The following is a 15,426-nucleotide window of genomic DNA, read 5'->3' on the forward strand; positions in this document are numbered from 1 at the left end:
TTATGCTGAGATCCTCACAAGGACTATTTCATTGAATTTCCACAACCATTTTTACTTTTTTAATTTAATTAATTTATTTGAGAGAAAGAGGAAGAGAGAAATAGGCAGGAAGAGAGAGAGAGAAAGAGAGAGAATGGGCATGCCAGGGCCTCCAGCTACTGCAAATGAATTGCAGAAGCAAGTGCCCCCTTGAGCATGTGGCTTACGTGGGTGCTGGGGAATCAAACCTGGATCCTTTGGCTTTGCAGCCAAGTGCCTTGACCATTAAGCCATCTCTTGAGCCCTAATTTCCACAAAAAATTTTAAAGATAACAACAACTATATATCTTTTTCATTGTGTGAGTAGAAATCCAGAGATGGAGGAGGTGAAATTTGTTGCCCAGGTTACAGAGCTAGGAAGTTTCACAACTGGCATTTTAACCCACTTGCCTAACATCAGCTCCAGCTCTCTAAGCCACAGCTTCAACTAAAAAGCAGATTCAAGTCACGATTGGTATAGCAGGAGCTGCTGGTGGCAGAAGGAAGACAGATATACCTGGCTCAAGTACACACCAGCAAAAAAGATAAAAAAGAAATGAGTGATATATTTGATTTCTTCTTCTCAAATTTTGAACAGCTGTGAAGTGTTTAGAGTACTGAGTCCAGTAACTGTATATATAAATAACCCTAACTTGATCCCCTTTGATTTTATTTTTGGATGTCATAGCTTTGTTCTTTCTTTATTTCAGCTAAGCCTCTACTGCATGTTCCCTGAGCAGCAGAATGATCCATTTCAGGAGCATATTTTATGTGATGCTGACATCAGCTGCTCCATGGAGACCTTCAGGCTCCTGCCAGAGTGTAATTGGCACCCAGGAGCAAGCAGGCTCCAAAGCACCAAAAAGCAAATGTGTTTCACAATAAGACTTTATCTCAGCATGAAAAAAAGCAATAAATTGTGATGAGTCTGAACAGCTATTCTCTAAACACACACACAAAAATTTATTACGCCGGGGCATAACTCATTGCCAAAAACGAAGACAATGGGGCTGTCATTTTAACAGCCTCCTGTAACTTGGTTCTTTATGTGGATTATTTGAAAGTCTTTAATATCCAAGGCTGGACAATTCCAAATGTTCAATCAACATTTATTCATTCACAGACATTTCTGAACACTTACTGGATATCAGGCAATATTCTGGGAGTATACAAAAAGTAGCAAGGACAGGCAGATTCCTACCTTTATGGAGTTTATATTGTGGTTATAAATATGCTTGAAGGAAGTAGAGAACATAAAGGAAAAATGGTCTGTCATTTAGCTCTCTTAGGGCTCCAAAAATTCTACTGCATTAAGAAATTATACTTTTTTTATTTTGATCAAAATGTAAGATAATAGTTTCAATGTATTCTGAATGCTTCCCTTGTGTTTTCACAGTCACAGTTGCAAGTCTGTGCATCAGAAATAGTAACAAAAATATTTGTGGTCCATGAAAGCAAAAGAGAGACTATGAGTAAGGGAGAATAGTGAGGAGAGAAGCAGGAACTAGTGAAGGTTATGAACAACAAAGGAGGGCATATATATCACGAAGCCCATTATTTTTCAAATATATATTTTATTTATTTATTTGAGAGAGAGAAAGAGGCAGAGAAAGAGAGAGAGTATGGGAGTGCCAGGGCCTTCAGCCACTGCAAACGAACTCTAGATGCATGCGCCCCCTTGTGCATCTGGCTTACCTGGGTTCTGGAGAGTTGAACTGGGATCCTTTGGCATTGCAGGCAAACGCCTTAACCACTAAGCAATCTCTCCAGCCTGAAACCCATTATTTACACACTGCAACTGATAATGACAAAGGAAAAATGTATGTGAAGCATATTATTCATGTTGTCTAAGGAAACTTTAAAAACTTTTTATTTATGAGAGAATGAGAGAGAATGACAGGGCCTCCAGCCACTGCAAATATATTCCAGATGCATGCACAACCTCATGCAACTGGCTTATGTGAGTCCTGGGGAATCAAACCTCGGTCCTTTAGCTTTTTAGGCAAATGCCTTAACTGCTAAGCCATCTCTCCAGCCTTGAAATTTTGTTTCTATGTATGATTTAGTGAATCTCTAGTGGTTACTTTTTCAACTGATATCTCTAAAAACGTCATGTTGGATGAGTAAATTAACTGATATTTGAAGGGGTGGCAAGATCACACTTGCACTTGCCTTACCTGAATTCTGGTTCTTTCCCCATACCCCACATAAAGTCAGATGTATAAGATGGCATCCGGAGTTCATTTGCAGTGGTTAGAGGCCCTCATGTGCCTATTCTCTCCCTCTTTCTCTCTCTATGACTCACTCCCATAAAATAAAGAAAAATTTTTAAAGATGATATTTGAAGATTTCTTCACTCCACTGAAGGTAGAGTGCTGTCTTGTGAGAAGTTCTGTTTAGTTCTCCCAACTCTGCTCCCATGTGCTGGGATTAAAGATGTACACTACCACGCCTGGCTTGCTATTGGCATTTGTATCTTTGTTATCGAGAAGAACTATGTTCACTGTGATGAATAAAATGCATTACTTATGTCTGATCTAACTCTAATTAAGACTTTATGTTTAAAACATGTTATCTTTTGATCACTTTTATTCTATTTATTAAAATTTTGAGCAAAATCACACCACGATTCAGGAAATTCCTTGAATAGTCACACTAAAATACTATGTGTCATCTTGCTTTGTAGATTATGTCTGGCAAGTCATTAAACCCTCTTCCCACTTCTCCAGATGGTGTATTTCTGTGGTGCTGCAGCATGTGGTGTTAGAGTCTCTAATTCCTACCTGAACAGAGGCCCAGATCAGCAGTCCTCACAGCTTTAATCTCTCACAGCAGAAGAACACTGGCATTGTCTTGTATATTAGTTGGGTATGTGGAGTTTCCACTACAAACATTTTCCTCTGAAATAGAAGAAGTCTGACATGGATTCTAAAATTACTTGGAATGAAGGTGTTTAAGACTAGGTCTTACTAACCTGGCCTTTGAGATTTACTTGAAGTGGTTTCCTGCAAGACATATTTTTCTTCTTCTGTATCTTTTATTAGTTCTGGACCTATGCAGTATGTAAACAACACACGTTGGTCCCATCCTTTCCCTCATCCGGGGCCCATGGGGGCAGCCATTAGTTATAGGGAAGAGGCAATGTCTTTGTGTATAATGTTCCAACTTGTGGCTCTAACAATCTTCCTGCCCCCTCTTCCACAAAATTCCCTGAGCCATGCTGGGAGCGTTTTAAGTCTACTTCAGTGATGGGCTTTTAGGAGCCTCTGGATCTCTATAGGTGTTGAGTGTCCTCAGTGTCTATCTCCTTCACCCTTGTGCTGATATCAGGTTCACCAAGAAAGCAGAATTTGGGCTGGATAGATGGCTTAGTGGTTAAGCACTTGCCTGTGAAGCCTAAGGACCCCAGTTTGAAGCTCGATTCCCTAGGACCCATGTTAGCCAGATGCACAAGGGGACACATGCGTCTGGAGTTCATTTGCAGTGGCTGGAGGCCCTGGCATGCCCATTTTCTCTATCTCTCTTTCTCTGCCTCTTTCTCTTTCTGTCACTTTCAAATAAATAAATAAACATGAAACAAAACAAAAAAAAAAAAAAGAAAAGCAGAATTTTCTTGCTCATTTCCTCTGTTCCTCTGTGGTTTCAGCTAAGACTGAGGCGAATACAATGGGTCATTTATGTCTTTGGGTGAAGTCAGCACAGGTTAAATGTGATAACCATTATTAGTTTACAGAGAATTTAATGGGTGTAGACCCTCGTGTAGCTCAAGATTAGTGGGAACTTGATATTGGAAAGCAAAATCCTTATATGTATGTGATTCTGACTTGTTTCCCAGTTCCAGGTATGGGTTCCTTTCCACTGAGCAGATCTGTTAGTCAATTCAAGAGCAATTGGTTACCCACCATGGCAATGTGCCATTATTGCACTTATGTGAGCATCATGTCAGGTTGTTTGCTTCTGAATAGCTTATACCTCAAGTTGCTTGGACAATGCTTGCCACCTTCCAACAGTAGCTCATGTCACACTGTCTAGCACTAGATGAGCTAAGTGTCTGGGGACTGACTCTCTTCCAGATTCTGGCCAGTTCACTCCATGTTCCATACTGACAACATATGGTGTCTTCGGCAGTAGGGTTTTAACATCAACCACACTGGTGGGTAATCAAGTGCTCTGACAGAGTCTGTTTTGTTTTGGGAAACCTTGTAGGTCTCTCTGATCAACAGCTCATTGTGGGTGTTAACCACATCCTGGTACTGGGAGTTACAGGCCAGTGCCAAGGGAAAAGAAAGAAAATAGAAAAAAGAAAGAAAGAAAAAATAGATAAATAGGAGAAATTTACATTTAGGCTTCATCTCACCCTCTCCAGGGCCCTTGGATTCAGGAGCACTTTCTAAGGTCCTGTTGAGGGTTCATACTTTTAGTCTGTCTTCCAGTATATATAGGATTCTAGGGTACCAGTTCCATTTGGGTTCAATTTTGTGCCCTCCCCCTTGCCCTACCCTCAAGCCCTACCCTCCCTATTGTCCAGGTCTCGAGATGCCTATTAGGTATGTCAGCATCTTGGGCTGATCTAGGTTAGGAGCCACAAATGAATGAGACCATGTGACAATTGTCTTCCTGTGATTGTGTGAGTTCCCTGAGTATGATCTATGACACGTTTGACTATTCTTCTAAAAATTTCATTGTGTCATTTTTTTCTAACTGCTGAGTAGAATTCCATCATGTAGATATACCACATCTTGGTTTCCTGCAGGATATTTTGACCTAATAGGCTTTATACAATCTAACTGAAAACCAGAGTACAGTGGTGACTGATATTTAAACCTCAAATATCATGTGATTTTGTCTTTATTTTATTCTGGTTTAAATTTCTTGTTTGGAAAAAAGAGGAAGGAAGGAACTATGGAGAGACTCATTTCATATCAATTAGATCAATCTAGAAAACAGGTCACACAAAAAGTAGGAGCTCAGACATACAAACAAGCCTCAAAATAAGTTCTTGTTGCATTAAAGTTTGCTGTATTTGAAACTGAGGCTGTAGCTCAATGGCATAGTCATTGTCTAGTATAAAGTATAAAGTTCTGGGTTTGACCCATAGTATTAAAAAAAATAAATAAACCAGTAGTTATAGGTTGAAATGATATAGAAAAAGAAGAAAATTACTAACTGACAAAATATTGATAGGAAAAACCAGTACTTATTGTTTGCTTAGTATATTCCTAGATCTCATGTCACTTATTTATTTGAGAGTCAGGGAGTCAGATAGTGAATGCACACACCAGGGCCTCCAGCTACTGCAAATGAACTCCAGATGCATGTGCTACCTTGTGCATCTGGATTCACATGGGTACTGGGGAGTCAAATTTGGGTCCTTTGGTTTTGCCAGCAAGCACCTTAACCACTAAGTCTCATAACCATTAACTATATAAAGTGCATATGACAGATAAAGAGCAATAATAAAGTGAAAACTGAACCTTGCAATTCTTGCACCAGTGAAACAAAATAAATTATACTGAAGAAAGCTCAGGAACCAGGTATGGTGGTACACATCTGTAATCTTTCTTTTGTTTTGTTTTGTTTTTTCAAGGAAGAGTCTAACTCTGGCCCAGCCTAACCTGGGATTCACTATGTAGTCTCAAGCTGGCCTCAAATTCACAGTGATCCTCCTACCTTTGCCTTCTGAGTGCTGGGATTAAAGGCATATGCCACCACGCCCGGCCACATCTGTAATCTTAACAACCCTGGGTGGGGGCAGGAGCTGAGGCAGGAGAATCACAAGTTCTAGGCAAGCCTAGACTACCTATTAAAATATGTAATCCATAGTAAGTTGCTAGCTACAAGTACAACAAAATGAAAGGAAGGAAATTAATAATGAAGGAATAAAGAAAGTTCATAGATAAATTTATAACCAACTAAGGAGTAAATGAAAATTACCCACAAACTAATGGCAGAAAATGACATCAATAATGACAATAGAAACTGCAGTGACAGAATTCCTAATTTCTATGTTGAATCAAGCTGTTATTCACACAAGAGAGACAAAAATTAAGAATTAAACAGGGAAACAATATGTCCTCCTCAGAAGCTTACTGTAGGAACATACACAATTTGTATTTTTTTAAGATGAATCAAAAACTAGGCTAATAAAACATGCATATTGAGAGGTAAAGAGTAATAAAATCTATGCATCTGTGAAGAGAAGGGATGTAGAGACAGAATTGCCTGAAGTTCATGGGCCAGCTCACCCAGCATTTGCAGCAATGAGAATGAGCCCTGCCTCAAAGAATGGAAAAGGTGAACCTGAAGTCGTCCTCTGATCTCCATGCATGCTCATACGCTTATGCAATGAACATGTATACACACGTATATCAGTCATACACACACATACATAGCAGAAACATTAGACAAACAGAAGTGTGATTAGGGTAAGTTAGGATGGACCTTAGACATTGTAGATTCATGGAATGAGGGTGATGTTATTTGAAGGAAACTACAACAAAATAGCAACCTCATTCTTGGTTTTAAGGTCCAAAGCACTTGGGTATTTTACCTTTTATCCTCAGATTTGTCAGAGTGGAATACTTCTTCTGTCTCCATTTTTCAGGTAGATAAAATGTCAGGATAATAAAAAGAAAGTTTCATGTAAATAACATATCTTTAATGAGTTGTTTTTGTATATTTTAAGTCGAGGCAGTAATTATAAAGAATTTTTAAGAAGCAAAATAGCACAAATCACACATACATTTACAGAATCTTTTCCTAGATTTCTGTTGTTTTCAATGAAACCAATGTCTAGGTTATGGGGTAGCAGAAGAAGTAGTTGATTTTATGTTACTGTTTTTTTCTAAGCTTTCTTATTTTTTTCTCCAACCATGTTCCCTTTAGTACAATAGTAGCTCTTCGAAATAGCAAGCCTTTCTCTTATCATATGGACCACATCCTAAATAATCTTTTGTATTTTCCATTTTCTTTTCTCAGATAATCTAGGCAGAAGAGAAAAGATGGTAAGTGTATAGCTATCCTTATCTGGGAGTTGTTTCTGTTAGATGGCGTTCACTTTACAAAGAAAACTGCTTTGATTGGCCTTGAACCAGGGCCATTTCTCATCTGCTAGGACGGAGAAGTCACACATGCTCACCCTGCTTTCATTTCCCCCTTATCTTTCATTCACTGTGAATGGGGTCTGTGATCCTGCTCTGAGGCTGGGTGCTGGGGACGCTTGTGGGTTACCAGTGCATTGCATTCACACTCTGCTATTGTCAGCGGGCTTGTTTCAGTTCTGTCTTCCAGGGCTGGCTCTAAAGCCACCTCCCAATAGAGCCCTGCACATTGCTCACTGGAGGCCTCTTTTAGTGTGTCCTTGGCACCAGCTTCCAGCCCTGGCTCTGGTTCTGAAGGGGACTTGATGCCCAATGAAATGATTCCATCGGGCCCTTTGATCTGACCTCTCTTGGTCAGCAGGGAAAGTGAGCTCTCTCTGTCTTCACCCCTCTGCAGCTCCAGGTTGGCTGCTGGCCCTCTGATGTGCTCTCTTCTAGTGCCATGGGGCTGTAGCTCACCCAGCTGCCTGCTCTGGCATGGGCTCGGATGCTGGCGCACTCAGGGTCCTGCGCTGCCTGGCACTGGCCCCGCTGCTCTGTTTTTGTTTCTAGGCAATGCTGATGAGCTGTCTTTCTCACTCCTGTAAGCTCCCGAATTCCCCAGCATGCTTGAGGTATAATCACATTTCAACTGCTGCTCTGCTCAGGGGTACCAATTAAAATGAATTATATATTAAAAAAACGTTCTAAGACAGACAGCCAAACCAGCCAGTGTGTACTCCTCTGTGAGCCCAGCCTCTGAGGAGCAAAGAGATGACACACCCTGTGAGGTTTGGAGTCGAGGTTGAAGTTTGGAGCTGACGTTCTTGGAGGCAGTGCAAGCTTTCATCTGTCAGTTGGAAGAAATTGTTTGGAACTGCCTGTAGGGGAGCTGCTGAAAGCCCCCCACAAATAAGGGAAAGGAAAATAAGTTGCTGCAAGAATACCAGAAGAGAAAAAAAGACTAGTAAAGCACCACATATAAAACTCCATTGCCTGTCCCCTCATAAAGAACTGCTACATGTATGAAGATCCTTCCCCTCCCACCATCAGAAAGTACTTGCCCAGGTATGGAAAACCTTCCCCTGTCCCCTCAGAAATTATTGTTCTACTTGTGAAAAATCCTTCTCTGTCCCCTCAGAAAGTACTGTTCCATGTATAAAAATCCTTCCCTGTCCCCTCAGAAAGTACTGCTCCACGTGTGAAAATCCTCCCTTGTCCCCTCAGAAAGTACTGCTCCGTTTGTGAAAATCCTTCCCCTGTCCTATCAAAAAATACTGCTCCATGTATGGTCCTCTCAGAAAGTACTGCTCCACGTGTGAAAATCCTTCCCTGTCTCCTCAGAAAGTTCTGCTCCACATATGAAAATCCTTCCCTGTCCCCACAGAAGCACTACTCCTGCTTTTCCCCCTCAAAGGAGTTCCTTTTTGAATGTAAATTCCTTTGTTACAATGAAAGGGATGGCATGGGCTGTATGGCCTGTGCCAGTATTAAAATAACAAACCCTAACTTCATCCTGTCTGTCTACAAAGGAAACCTGGCACTCCTATAGTTGAAGAACCACCAAGGGGTGAACCTTGAAATGAGGGTATTGGAAGAGGGAGCTTTCCATTCTTTGTTTCTGACTATTCTCACCAGGATTGACTGTGAACTATGCAATTTTTTTTTCATGAGCCTGTGTAAACTAAATCACTAGTATTTATACCAACATTTACTTTTTATATTCACTAGCTATAGAAGTCATTAGGATGGGAGAGCATTTTATTTTTTCCTGGGTTGACCTATCAACTGATGAGAGTGGGGTGTTGAAGTCCCCCACTGCCACTGTGTTTGTTGTTATCTGTGACCTTAGTTCTAATAGCATTTGTTTGACGAATTTGGGAGCCCCCATGTTAGGTGCATATATGTTTAGGATTGTAATGTCCTCCTGTTGGAGTGTGCCTTTATTCAATATAAAGTGACCTTCCTTATCTTTCTTGACTAACGTTGGACTGAAGTCTACCTTGTCAGAGATTGGTAGAGCATTTTAATAAGAAAACAAAATTCCATTTTCTCTAAATAAATGAAACATCTGATTCACAAGGAGCTCTCTGAAGGAAGCTACTAGATCTTATATCTGTTTGGAATGCCCCACCAGGTTGCAACAAAACACTCTCTATTCCATGCAAGCTCAACTGATGCTTCCTGGGCCTGCAGGGCAATGGACTTTTCAACAGCCTCTTCTAGGCAGACTGGTGAAGGTTTTGTCTTGCAATCATGGCAGGGTGAATGGAAGAACTATTGGACCTAGCCAGATCTGGAGAGTTTATGTCAGCCAGGTGGATCTAGCTGTCAGTTCTCTGGGAGAGGCAAGCACTGGTCTTTGTAACCTAGCAAGCACAGAACCTGGTGTTTTCCCTTGTCAATATCTCCACATGAGATATGGATAAAATATGGCAGGGGATGTCAATGAAGCAGAATTGGAGAGAGGAAAAGCTATTTGGTGCATTTTAAGGCTTAACTATGACATCACAAAAAAGTCTTCTTTAAGTCTTTTATACATACCTTAGAAACAAACATAGATCAGGGGAGACCTTAATAATCTTCTGCTCTAACTCCCTTTCTTTATAAATTAGGAAGCAGAGAGCCAAGGAAATTAAGATCTGCTTTCATAACAAAACAGATAATTAATTAGTAGAGGAATCTTTTAGTTCCTCTTCAAGTATGCTTTTTATACACCCTGACTTTATTAATTAAAGCAACAGTTTTGACTTGAGCCTTTCTAATGTCATATATATGTGTGTGTATATATATGTATATATATTTACATATATGTACATACATATATATGTATATATGTATATATATGTATGTGTATGTATGTGTGTGTATATATATATATATGTATGTATACAGAATAATGTTAAGAAAATTCCTAGCAAACTACAATGGCTCTCTTAGGAATTTCACTGTTTTTATTCTCTCCAATCCCAATAAGCTAGGCCACAGAACCAACAATCCATTGTAATTTAATAGTTTTTCCTTTTGTCTTTCTTTAAAAGCAGAACTTCCTAAAACTTAGCTCTAAACTCAGGCATGTGGTAGGCTCTCTGATGTCAGACAAAAGTCAAGAGGAAACTGATGTGCAGAACCTTCACATATAAATGTTCTTTTATGGAGAATTGCAATCTATACTCAGACCTCTCTGTCAGTGCTGTGAACCATACGTGCTTTCATCCATTATCCAAATCTTTCTGGATCTTGAAATTTATTTCCCCCATTATGAAAATATAATTATTAAATTTGAAATAAAACCATAACCTATGGACAAAAACAGATCTATATGATTTTGAAGTGGGGGAAATGTTGAAATTCAGTTTTTTTCCTGTTGTCTCTCAAGGGTAATCATTTCTTTGGGAAACTGAAAAACGATGTCAGAAAGCAAGTGGCTAAATGGATGTATAGTTTATGTACCCATAAATGTCATATAATTGAAATTAATAGCAAGGTACTAAGTGGAGAAATGGTCTTCATGTAATCAAGCTCTATATATCCAACCTTCTGTTATCACAAAATCATGTCAGACTTCTTTTTTTGAGGACATTGTTATACTAAGTTTCTTGGGGGACATTTGCTTTTGTGTTTCTTATAACTAAATTCAATGGATTAAAACTTCCCATGGGTGTATGGGGAAACCTTTTTGTTTTTTAAAATTTCATGTGGGAAGTCAGAGGAAGTCATAAGAGAAGCTTATTAACTGAGTGTTCTGCATAGTTTTGAACACAGCAGAGACAAAATGCTTGATATGGAAACATCAAAGCTTAAACTAGTAGAACATAAAAAAAATTGGGCTAGAAGATAATACATTAGGTTTTTTTTTCACAGAAGTAAGGCTTTGGCTATTGCTTAATGGGCTGTATAAATGTTGTCTTTCATGCTTGGAGCCTGTTATTGCATCTGCATTTTATGAAAAGCTCATATTTTGGGCCTAGCAGATGGATTCTGTTGAATTAGGTCGGCTAAGAAGATGCCTTCCAAAATATATTATGTAAAAGTCCAAAGCAGAGGGCTTGCCTGAAGATTTTCTGTAACAATGGTCAGACCCAAAGAAAGACCCTGAGCATGAGGAAATTATTGTAATAACAGATACTCAGAACTTGTTCAGGTAAGAAGACAAGGTCCTTCCAGGACACCATGGTTCTAACTTCACCCATGGAAAGAAGCCCCTTGTCTTCCTGCCTGACCCAGATTCCACAGCTGCAGCACACATAGACTGTGAAGTTTGGTTTTAATTTCCAAATGAAATGCATCTGACCCACACTTAGCATCCCAATATACTGCTGAAACAGAAGGGAGTTTCATGACAGTGACTCAGTGACTCAAGATGGTAGATATTTGGTGTAAAAATTCCATGAGATGCTTCATTGTTAATTGCTTCAGGAGAGAAACACTTTCAAAGAGGAAAAAAGATCCCCCATTCTTTTACTTTTAATCCTTTGACAAAGGAAACATGGGGAAAGTGCTGAAGGTGATCATGGTATTGTGTTAACAATTTGTTTTTTACTTTTGTTTTGTTTTGTTATGTTTTGTATTTTCAAGGTAGGGTCTCACTTTAGCTCAGGATGACCTGGAATTTACTAGTCTCAGGGTGGCCTCAAACTCACAGTGATCCTATCTCTGCCTCCTGAGTGCTGGGATTAAAGGTGTGCGCCACCATGCCCAGCTTGTTTTTATAACTTTTAACTCTACCTATTTATGAGAAAGAGAGAGAGAGAGGGAGGGAGGGAGGAGGAGGAGGCAGGGAGAGTGAGTATGGGCGTGCGAGGGCTTCCTACAACTGCAGGGAACTTGAGATGCGTGCAACACAGTGAATCTGGCTTTATGTGAGTCGTGGGTAATTGAACCCAGGCTGTCAGGCTTTCACCAAACACCTTTAACTGCTGAGCCATCTCTCCAGCCCTAGAAATTTGTTTTTAAAGCAGGTGTCTGAACTTCCTAGCTTCTTCTACTTATCTTCTGGTGGGTATAGTTATTGCTGAAGTGCAGAAGCACTGTGAATAGATATTTGAAGGAATCATGAAGACCTGAGGAACAGGGCAGAAATTTAAAAAAAAAAAAAAAGAATAAGCCAGCTGGATGACATGGAGTAAGACAAAAATTTAGAAGGGAGGTAAGGAGAAGAGTTTCTATCACACCTCAAGATCCAATTTAGTAAGCAGTCTAGGAAAATGCAAATGAAGTAGTTTTTTGTAGAATTTCTTTTTTCTATACTGGGCAAGAAAAGTAATGAAGCATGGGATGAATTTCTCTTTCTCTCTTAGTTCCTACTCATAGGTCCTTCCTTTCTTTCTGTCCTCCTTTTCTTCCCTCTTCCCCTTCCTTTCTTAGTCCCTTCCTTTTTTTCTTCTTTCTTAGAAAACACATCATTATGAAGGACATGCAGATGGACCTTTGAAAAGGAAGTGGACTCTTAGGTACTTATTGATGTTAAGAAACAGGTGTTTTGCCTGTAGACTCTATAGGACCCAAAATACGAGATTTGATGGATTATGAATTCCCAGAATTGTCAACATGTACTTAATTGAAAATTATTTCTAGGAGAGAGTTATCCATTGTCTTTTATCCAATCTTTAGTTATTCCCTGGTCCAGAGAAGTGTAAGGACCATTAATAGAAAGCCTCTGAAGCAAACACAGAAGTTAGTACTATAAATTTAAAGAGTAATTGGGTACAACTGTGAATATCTTAATGTATATTTTATTGTATTAAATATATATTAAACATAAAATTATTTATTTATTTTTGAGGTGTCACTGTAGCTCAGGCCAATCTAGAACTATACCCCAGCCTAACCTCAAGTCCTAAATATTTTTATTCATTTGTGAGACACACAGAGAGAGAATGGCACACCAGAATTTCTTGCCACTGTAAATGAACTCCAGATACATGCATCTGGCTTTATGTGGGTATTAAACTAAAGCTGTGTCAGCAGGCTTTCCAAGAAACCACCTTTAATCACTGATCAATCTCCCCATCCCTTAATGCATATTTTTTCCAATAAACCTAATATTATATTTTCCCATGTAGCCAGGAAAGGAGTCTTTTGACTACTTAGAATTCTGTCTCACTAAAATTATTGGTAAGAAGATTGGGAAAGAAACCAGTCTTGCATAATCTCAAATGGTCTCCAAAGTAGGAACTTTATCTTGGAGAAACTCAGTGTGGTGGTTTGAATGAGGTGTCCCCTATAGCCTCATGTGTGGTGAATACTTTACTTGGTCCCCTGTTGGCAGCAAATTGGGAAGTGGAGCCTTGCTGGAGGAGGTGTGGTGCTGGCATGGGATTAGGCCTGTTAAAGCCCATTTCTTGTCAGTAGGAACTTGGTTCACTCCCTTGGTGCTTCATGGCAGCTGCCGTGGCAAGTGGGGTGCTTAGGCTGTGCTCTCCCATCCTTGACTTGCCATGTTGAAACTTCTCCTTGAGACTGGAAGTCAAAATAGACCCTTTCTTTCTATCAGTTGTGCTTGGTAAGGTGTTTTGTCCTCACGAAGTGAAGGCAACTACAACACTCAGCACATATCAACTTAACCAAATGGGTAAGATTACAGTATCAGTAATGAGATGCATGGCACTATTAATTTCTTGGCAAGATTCCTTTTTTTTGAATTTTATTTTATTTATTTCTTTGCAAGTAGAGAGATAGAGAGGAGATTGACAGAGAGAATGGGCAGGACAGGGCCTCCAGCCACTGCAAACAAACTCCAGATGTATGTGTCTCCTTGTACATCTGCCTTTGTGGGTACTGGGGAATTGAACCTATGTCCTTTGGTTTTGTAGGCAAGTGCCTTAACTGCTAAGCCATCCCTCCAGCCCAGACATGATTCTTTAAAAAAAAGTAATATTTCTATTAGTATCCACAATGAAAAACCCAAACCAAAATTGAGAGGTATTCAACATAGGAATTAGTAATGTTCAAGTGTCAACATCAAGAAAGATCTGGAAAGAAAGCAGAACTGTGTCAGATGAGGCTACAGGAGGCATGAGGGGGGGAAAGAGGAATAACAAATGACTGTTGAGGAGATCCTGGAGCAGAAAAGGCACATTACTGAACAAACTCATGAATTTTGAATAAGGTTTCAAGTTCAGTAAACATATAAATGTCAATTTATTAGTTGCTTATGTGACATACTAACAAAAGAGGAGTACACAGAACTCTTCTAAACCTAAATTACTACCTTTAGAAAATAGAATTCTAGGGCTGGAGAGATGTCCTACCAGTTGAGGTGCTTGCCTGTGAAGCCTAAAGACCCATGTTAAACTTTGCAAATCTCATGTTATCCAGACACACAAAGTTGAGGCAAGAACAAGGTTGCACATGCCCACTAGGTGGTACAAGTGTCTGGAGTTTGATTGCAGTGGCTGAGGGCCTGGAGTGCGAATTATCTCTCTCTCTCTCTGAAAAGAAAAAGAAAACAGATTTCTAAACTTAGTTCAAGATTTTCAAAGTTACAAAAAATATAAAACAATATTATCTTTGAGGACATTATTTAACATTTGGGTCCAACTCTGACTGAAGTGTGACAATATACATCATAGTCCAATTTAGTGAGATATATATTCTTCATTTCTGAAAAAAAAAAGTTTACCTTATTTCTTCATTGTTACTCTAGATAGTTTGTTTGGGGGTTTGAGCTTTCCTCCTTTGACTTTGTTGCATTATTGTCGGGAGCCATTTCGGCTGGACTTGTATCCATAGCCCTGGGCTTCTGGCCGCAAGACATTACCAAAACTATAGCAGCCTTCCTGCAAGTAAGTGTGTATCTTCAGTGTCGGGAAGCCGTCTGGCAGCAAGACATTAGCATAACCATAACAGCCTACCTGTAAGCAAGATTAGGTATCTTCAGCCATTTGGCTGGTCCTTTGTACTGAGAAATTATTGAAATGCAAAAACTCTGTAAGGGAAGGTTTTTTGATAAGGAACTTATAAAGCTCATAAAATCTTTGTCCATGAAAAAACTGTTTGTAAAAAGATATAAAAAGGAATGCTGTGAAATAAACTGTGTCTTCAGTCCTGGCTTGAGGCCTTGCTTCAGCCCTGGACTGGGGTCCATGCTTTCAGTCTTTCTTCTGTCTTTCCTTAATCCTCACTCCCCATCAGGCTCGAACCCTTTCAGCCAGCAGGCTCCGGCACATTATGAATATGGGTTCTCATTTGATAAGCCTCCTTGACTCCACTGTGCTTCATGTTTAACTGAGGGCACAGATCATACCTTTATGTCAGTTTTAGGCATGGAGAATTATGAAAAGTACCTAGTTATTACCTTCATATCTTGTATTAATCATGATAATAT

Source organism: Jaculus jaculus, chromosome 2 (genome assembly GCF_020740685.1).
Source record: "Jaculus jaculus isolate mJacJac1 chromosome 2, mJacJac1.mat.Y.cur, whole genome shotgun sequence".
Classification (NCBI taxonomy): Eukaryota; Metazoa; Chordata; class Mammalia; order Rodentia; family Dipodidae; genus Jaculus; species Jaculus jaculus.